At 38.2% G+C, this 8,670-nt stretch overlaps 1 pseudogene; it reads right to left on the bottom strand.

Annotated features, from left to right (window-relative positions):
- Positions 1 to 8,005: 8,005 nt before the first annotated feature.
- Positions 8,006 to 8,144, bottom strand: LOC126007930 (uncharacterized; annotated as a pseudogene).
- Between the last annotated feature and the right edge of the window lie 526 nt (positions 8,145 to 8,670).

Genomic DNA, 8,670 nt, shown 5'->3' with positions numbered 1-8,670 from the left:
CTCGGGGACCATATGGGATGCTGGAATTCAAATCACTGTCCTTCTGCATGCAAGGCAAACACCTTACCTCCATGCTATCTCTCCGGCCCAATAGGTATAGTTCTTATTGTGTATTTCCTTATGCAGATGTAATTTTCCCCATCCCTTTTATGATTTGTTTAGTAGGTAATTCTAGTAGATAAGTTTCTCTTGGGTACTGAGTTCATGTTAGAGCCAGGTTATAGAGGTTGTTTAACTTGTTTTTTTTACCCCCATATGCAACAATAAGGCTTCACCACATCAACTCTAGTATAGAAAAAAGTTCTCACGTATAGAAAAAAGTTCTTATCTAATACAAATAGGAACTCATAAATTTTATTTTGCTGGGGGGTTTTTCACCTTCAACATTTGTTATAGTGACCTGACTTAGGCTTCAGTTGGTCATTGGTTGTTCACCCCTGAACATCTTTGGAACTGCCAATGTTTTCTGCACCAGCATTGGAAATCGAACTTCTACCAGAAAGGCTCTAAAGTTACTGCCCTGGCACAGACTTTCCCTAGAGTGGGTTCATATGACACTTTGATGAGTTGGAAACAGCAACAACTTGCTTTCATGGCAGGTTTCCTTGCCTTGCCATCTAATGGTGAAATAAAATCAGAAGACGCTCTGTGACACTGAGACTTTGACATAGAATCTGTGCAAAAATTAAGATCTCTAATTATAGAAGCCTGGCTATGACAACCGTGATTGAGGAGAACTTTTACTGGTACCATGAAGAAAGACTTTGGAGTTAGAAAACTTAGTATGCTGGAGCCTGTAGTTGGTCTGATGGCTGGATGCTTCATGGGTAGGATCTACCTGTTTTTAGGCCAAATGTTTTTTTTCTTCTATTTCCCTAACTTTTGCTGCACCTATGTGAAAAACTGCCATCCTCTTAATTTTTCTCCTTTTAATCTGATCTTTTTTTTTTTTTTTATCCATTTTTCCCTTTCCCCTTCTTTTTTATTTTTTATTTTTGATCTTTTTTTAGTGGGGCTCCCACCTTTTTCATAGAAACTTGGGACATGAATTACTTTATTTTACCTCATATTTCTATAAATTTTCTATAAAATTAAGAAGAAAAGGAAAAAGAAAGGATAGGTGTCAGGTACCAAGTTGTCCTAGGTGCATTGGTGGAGAAAAGGTCAACAACAATAGAATCAAGAGACCTACACTTTAACACTCTAAACTTAAATGGACCTGTAATCCTGGCAGGCCAGGGAACAAAGGGAGGTGGTATAGGAGGCACTCTGGGAACAGTGGTGGAGGGAGATTGACACTGGTGAGGGACATGGTCCTGATTCATTTTATATCTGAAATTCAACTATAAAAGACTTTGTAGATTCCAATGATTTCAATGAAATAAAATAAATTCATGGAGGTTTTTTTTTTTTTTTTTTTTTTTTTTTTTTTTTTTTTTTTTTTTTGGGCTACACCCGGCAGTGCTCAGGGGTCACTCCTGGCTGTCTGCTCAGAAATAGCTCCTGGCAGGCACGGGGGACCATATGGGACACCGGGATTCGAACCAACCACCTTTGGTCCTGGATTGGCTGCTTGCAAGGCAAACACCGCTATGCTATTGCTCGGGGCCCAATTCATGGAGTTTTTATATATAAATAATGAAAGAGAATAATGAGACATTAAAATAACAACCCATTCATAATTGTGCCTCAAAAAATCAAACAATTCAGATTTAACTTAACTAAAGAGATGAAAGATGTATACAAAACATTACTTCAAGAAATAAAAGAGGACACAAGGAAATGGAAACATATACCCTGCTCATAGATTGTGAGAATTAACAAAATTAAAATGTCAATACTTTCAAAACATTACCTCAGACCCATGGAATAGACTTGAGTATTCTGAGACTGACTCCCAGGTATGCACCAATTAATCTTTGATAAAAGGGAAAGAAATATCAAGTCGATCAAGGAAAGTCTCTTCAACAAGTTTTGTTAGGAAAAGTGGTCAACTACATGCAAAAAGTTGAACTCAGACCTCTCTTTTAACATCAAGTTAAATCAAAATGGCTAAATTTTAAAATTGAAATTTAGTTCTTGATATCAGACTTGAAACCAGAAGGTACATAAAGAAAAACAGAGACAAAACACTATATAATATTCAGACTATGCATCTTTAAGGAGGAAACAGTACTGTCCAAGCAAGTGGAAGCAGAGATATACAAATAGGTCTACATTAAACTGAGAAGCTTCTGCACTTCAAAACAAACAGAGTCTAGTATATAAAGGCTACCCCTGGAATGGGAGAAACTATTTACCCAATACTCATATGATAAAGGGTTAATATCTGAAATATATAAGGTGTTGGCAGAGCTTAACAAGAAAAAAAAATCTAACCCCATTGAAAACTGGGGATAAGAAATGAGGAGACATTTCATCGAAAAAGAAATACAGATGGCCAAAAGGCACATGAAAAACATTCTCCTCATCACTAATTATTAGGGAGATGTATATCAAAACAACAATAAGGTATCATCTTACAGCAAAGAAAATGCCATGTATCACAAAGAACAAGAATATCCAGTGCTGGGGCCGGGCGGTGGCGCTAAAGGTAAGGTGCCTGCCTTGTCTGCGCTAGCCTTGGACGGACCACGGTTCAATCCCCCGGCGTCCCATATGGTCCCCCAAGCCAGGAGCAACTTCTGAGCGCATAGCCAGGAGTAACCCCTGAGTGTTACCAGGTGTGGCCCAAAACCCCCCAAAAAAAAAAAAAAAAAAAAGAATATCCAGTGCTGGTGTAGATGAGGAGAGAAAAGAACTACTCTCATTCACTGCTGGTGGGAATGTCATCTAGTCCAGACTTTCTGTAAACAATATGGATATTCTTCATAATACTGGAAATTAAGATTCCTTATGATCCAGCAATACAACTCCTAGGGATATTCTTTTTTTCCATTTGAAAAAACAATTTATTTACTGTCTTACAATGCACATTAAAAATATTTTATGAAATCAGAATTTTTTGATATGCCCTCTAAGGAACTTACTTCCACATTAAGATCACATGACTAAAAATTCAAGTAAATCTCACAGAATATTCGTTTCTTAAGTCAACAAATCATCTAACTCAGTTTTTTTTATTTTAACATGTACATTTACTTTGTCCCTCGAGCCCCCAATTGTAGTACATTATAATATTTTTTACACAAAGCAATCCAAAGCCACAAAATTTATGCAACTCCTTTAACATTAAAAGCTGTAGTATTGTTGACACAATTGATCATAATACCCATTAAGAATGAGTCAAAGGAGCACAGCAAAGACAGTTTTAGTGTGGAAATTGTTTGCATAGGCCCAGCAAAATATAGGGGACATGGAAGGAAAAAGCCTTGGCCTAAATACAAGAAGACCTTACTGTCACTACCCACAAAGGTATGTCTCCACTTATTAAGGAAGCATGCACCAGACGTGGCTTTTGGCTTTCCTGGTGCAGTGCCTAATTTTCCTCCCAAGAAATATCTGCCAGAAGGCCCTTTTGGAGAACTCAATCATTGACCCTCCCGTGGATTACTAGCTATATTTCTGACATGGCTGTGACATTATATTTCTCTTTTTATTTTATTTTGATTTTTGTCTCCTTTTCTACTACAGTAATTCGGCCTTAGTTATCTTGCAGCACAAAGAAATTTCGGTACCAAAGAAAGCTCGCCAATAGCTCCCCGCTGGCTAGTTTATCTTACTTCAAGTATAACCTGGCACCAGCAGCTTGTTTTTCTGAGTCTGGCTCTATGGTAGTAAACAATTATTTCCGTCCTCCCCAAAATTCATTTTCCGGCCACTGCAAATACATTTCTTCCAAAACCTCTCTCTCTCCTCCTGGTTTCTTGAAAAACCTGTTTTTGCTTACCCAAAAAACACCTCCACCTCATCTTTTTGCCCCGCCCTCTAGCAGGACTCTTTCTCACCTATATTGGGTAGTTATTTGATATGTAGATTCTAGGGCCCGGTCTCATTGTACTGCCCCTCCGGAAGATCTCCTACTCTTTGTTTTCCCTGAAGACACCTTGCATACCAGAGTTTTGTGCTTAAAATGTCATTGGCTGAACAGTAAATTTGTCTCTCGTCTCATGGACGTGGGTCCCCATACAATGCATTTTGTGTGGTCTCATTTATTTCATATTTCATATCCATCGGCCTCGTGCTCCCACTTTCTCCCAGTGAGGATTTACGTACCCCACTAAGGTCTTGCTTAGGGACGCAGCACTTCCGCAGCACCTTACCCCTGAAGTTTTCTGACATAAGACCAACTCTAGGCTTCAGGCGTATTAGGTTGTCCAACCCAAGTCATTGTCTGTAGTGCCAATACACTTTTATTTTTCACACAGTCACTGTTGTTGATGTCAGGTTTCTGTAGCTAAGGATCTCAGAATATGTCCATATCCTATATAAAAGGATGATGCGGAGCACCCTTTAGTTTTACTCACAATTAGAGGGTGATGCAGAGAGCACAGTCTTTAAAGCAGGTTGTTATTGTTGTTAAGTTCTCTGGGTGTTAAAGGGAAGTCTCTGTTGAATAGGTCTATGCCAGAGCAGTGGTAGGGTCTTCCCTGGTAGAGGATTGCTTTCAGGTGATGTAGTACACAACCATGGTTGTTTTGTAGATGGCATCCTCCTACAGATATTCTAAGGAACACCAAAGCATAATACAAAATGCCCTCTGCATGCCTATGTTCAGTGCAACAGTATTTATAGTAGCCAGAATTAGAAGGAACCCAGGTGCCCAACAAGAGATGAGTGGCTAAAGAAACTGTGGTACATCTACACAATAGATTCTATGTAGCCATTAGGAAAAATAAAGTCATGAAATTTGCTTATATCTGGATGGACATGGAGATTTTTATGCTGAATGAAATGAGTCGAGTTAGTGAGATAATCATAAAATAATCTCACTCTGTAAGATTTAAGGAAAATAAAGGACAGTGTGGAATCATATTCAGAGGTAATAGAGATGAGAATTAGACGGACAAGTCCATGGTAGGAAGCTTACCATAGATTGTGAATAGTGTAGTTAGAGTTGAGAAGGGTCTACCATGACAATGATAGTTGGAATTCTGGACAAGAACTGGGTACTTAAAAGAGATAAAGTTTCATGCAATGGCAGCCCTTCATTAACAGTAGTGCAAACCAGTGACCAAAAGAAGAGAGAAAGTGAGAGAGAAAGAGAGAGAGGAAATGTCTGATATATAGGAAGAAGTGAGTCAGAAGGGAGAGAAGTTGTGAACTTTGGTGGTAAGAACTGTGCACTGGTGAAGGGATGAGAGTTAGACATTGTCTAACTGAAACTCAAATCATGAGTTTTGCAATTGTGTATCTCATGGTGATTCAAATAAAAATGTATAAAAACAAATAAATGTATTTAAAATCATATAATATAATTAAAATATACCATATAATATAATAATTATTATTATACTATATTAGTATATATACTCTTTATATATATACTATAATAGTATATATACTCTTATCCTAGTCACAGCATTTTCTATTTTCAAAGCTCATCAGTGGTAAGACCTGTTTTCAAAAAAAAACCAAAAAACTGATAATATAGAACTTTTCTAAAATGTCCAGAGTAGGTCTCTTCCAATGCATTTATTTTGGTGTGTAGAACTAATATCATGAAGGCCTGGTGAGCTTCAGAAAAATGTTATCATTACTGAAAGAATGCAGATAGCCTAGATCTAGGAATCCTTCAAAAAAGCCCTTTTAACAAGAGAAATATATCATAAGACAGGGGAAACATCCTGAGGCAAGGTTTTGTTACACAAAGGCGTTCTGCGAGTCTTGTGAAACCTCTCCTCCTCTCTGAAAGATGCCACAAACACCTTAGTATAGAATAGTAAACTGCAATTTATCTAATTTACTTCAAAACTTATAGCTATCTAAAGTATTCTTTTATATGATATTAAATCTAAAATATGTTCTTCACTAATATGTCTAAAATTGATATGTTTGTTCCTTTAGTTTGACAAAAATACAGAAGTGAGGGAATTTTTCCTGGCAGACAACTGACACATCAGTGATTGTTCAAATAGTTCCATGAGATATAATAGAAATAGATATAATAGAAAATAAGTGAATTTTACAAGAGAACAAACTGAGTTTCAGATACTACTAACCAATATACATAACTATAACATTATAGAGTTAGGAACAGAAATTAGTTCACCAGTCTGTCATCTGGACCCTGGGCCTCAGAGTCTTCCTTCCAGCCTCACAGATGATTTGGATCCCTCTACCTAAACATTAAATCAATCCTTCCTGCACACCACAGCAGCTGCCAGTGCATCCCAAACTCCTCTTCTATACAACCCACTCCCCTCACATGAAATTTTGAATCTCCCTTAGATGGTGGGGGTACATGTAAGAAAACTAATGAAGTCCATAATCAGAGTATTGTGTAGATCAGATCCAATTACCTTTTATTTTCCAAATGTTCCTTGTTGGGCCCGGAGAGATAGCACAGCGGCTTTGCCTTGCAAGCAGCCGATCCAGGACCAAAGGTGGTTGGTTCGAATCCCGGTGTCCCATATGGTCCCTCGTGCCTGCCAGGAGCTATTTCTGAACAGACAGCCAGGAGTAACCCCTGAGCACCGCCGGGTGTGACCCTAAAACCAAAAAAAAAAAAAAAAAATGTTCCTTGTTATATAAAATCTCAGAATATAAGATCAAGATCTTGGGCATAATTATTCTGTGGTACACAAACTGGCTTTCTGATAGACTCTGCTAGATTATTTATTAAAAATAAAGTGTTGGGCCCGGAGAGATAGTACAGCGGTGTTTGCCTTGCAAGCAGCCCATCCAGGACCAAAGGTGGTTGGTTCGAATCCTGGTGTCCCATATGGTCCCCCGTGCCTGCCAGGAGCTATTTCTGAGCAGACAGCCAGGAGTAACCCCTGAGCACCGCGGGGTGTGGCCCAAAAACCAAAAAAAAAAATATAAATAAATAAAAAAAAATAAAGTGTTTTTTTGAGGCCAGAGAGATGTACAGAACATAAGGCACTTGCTTTGCTCATAGCTGACCCTGGTCTGATGGCCTTCTAGACAACAGACTCGAGTGAGACCTGACCACCACTGCTTGTGGCCTCCAAACCAAAATTAATTAATCAAACCTTTCTATGTATAAATGTACAGAGATTTTTTAAGAGAAAGTTTACAAGTGAGTCTGGAAATCTATATTTTTGATTAATTCTCTTGGGTATTTTTAAGTGGAAGGTCCACTAGACAACATTGTCATTGTAAGAAAAGGAGGAGTTTTCACGTAGAAGACAGATCACCAAAGTGCAAAGAGATTTAGATTAGAGACATTGACTTTAACTTTCTAATAAAATCTATATCATTATCAGACTGGGTCAGCCCATAAAATAAATAAGAAGGCCCAGTTTCCACTATTTTTTGAAGATACAGAGTGGGCTTAGTGCTGTCTAAGAATTCTCTCATCTTCATGCCACAAGAAATCAGTTGTTTCACAATTTTGGAGGCTAGAAATCTGAGTCAGACGCTGACAGGCAAGATTGGTTTTTTCTTTTTTTTTTTTTTTTTTGGTTTTTGGGCCACACCCGGTAACGCTCAGGGGTTACTCCTGGCTATGCGCTCAGAAGTTGCTCCTGGCTTGGGGGACCATATGGGACGCCGGGGGATCGAACCGCGGTCCGTCCTAGGCTAGCGCAGGTAAGGCAGGCACCTTACCTCCAGCGCCACCGCCCGGCCCCCTAAGATTGGTTTTTTCATATGACTTCTCTTTCTGTTTGTAGTTGGCTACCTTCTTTCTATATTCTGACATGTGATACTTGTGCCCAAATGTCTTTTTGTAAGGATGCAAGTCATACAGGACAAGAGATGATCTCACTTTACTTTAATTACTTCCTTAAAGACTCAAATCTCCTAATGCAATCATTCTTGGGAAGTTGGGGCATGAATAGGGTTGGAGAGTATATCACTCCTATACCAAAGTACTTTTTTTTTTTGTCCCCCAATTCAAATACAAACCAGACAAAGGGCCTGGGTTGAGATGTATATGGGGTGCATTTACTGTACCTCCTCTTTCTATACAGTCAGTGTAAAGACAGTCAAGTAAAGCCTGTGGTAAGAATTAGGAGGCCTTATCCAAAGTACTTAATTATTTGATTTAGAATAAAAGTTAAGGTAATTATAACTTAAAATCAAGATATTATAACTGAGAAAGGAAGAACTTTTAAATTAACTCAGTCTTCTGGAAATAAACTCTACCATCTTTGTGGGGACACATCTATTGTGGCCATGTTAGGTAGCTTCATATACCCAACTATGCGTATTCAGACTAGCAGAGTCTTCAGTTCCAGAGCCAAGTGTGACCATTCCTTATAACAGATAAGGAAACTACAGGATTAAATGAATTTTTTCAAATCCTGCCCATACAAAGCATAAAATCCAATATGTATCCTAGATCTCCTTTCTGCAGGGGAATTTCATCATGGGATAGCATGCTAAACTTTCTAGGCATAAGCCCCTTTTTCATTAATTTCCTTTTAACTTGAATTTAAAGAACTGTTAGAACAAAGCCTCTAAAGCATGTGGTAGCTTTCACTCTTTCCTTTCTCTTCTTCTCTAGCTTTGTCTTTCTCATTTAAATTAAAAATTTATTAAAAT

The sequence above is a fragment of the Suncus etruscus genome, chromosome 4 (assembly GCF_024139225.1).
Source record: "Suncus etruscus isolate mSunEtr1 chromosome 4, mSunEtr1.pri.cur, whole genome shotgun sequence".
In the NCBI taxonomy this organism is placed as follows: Eukaryota; Metazoa; Chordata; class Mammalia; order Eulipotyphla; family Soricidae; genus Suncus; species Suncus etruscus.
Note: the sequence above shows the minus strand (reverse complement) of the source record. Positions and strands in the feature narration are given on the sequence as shown.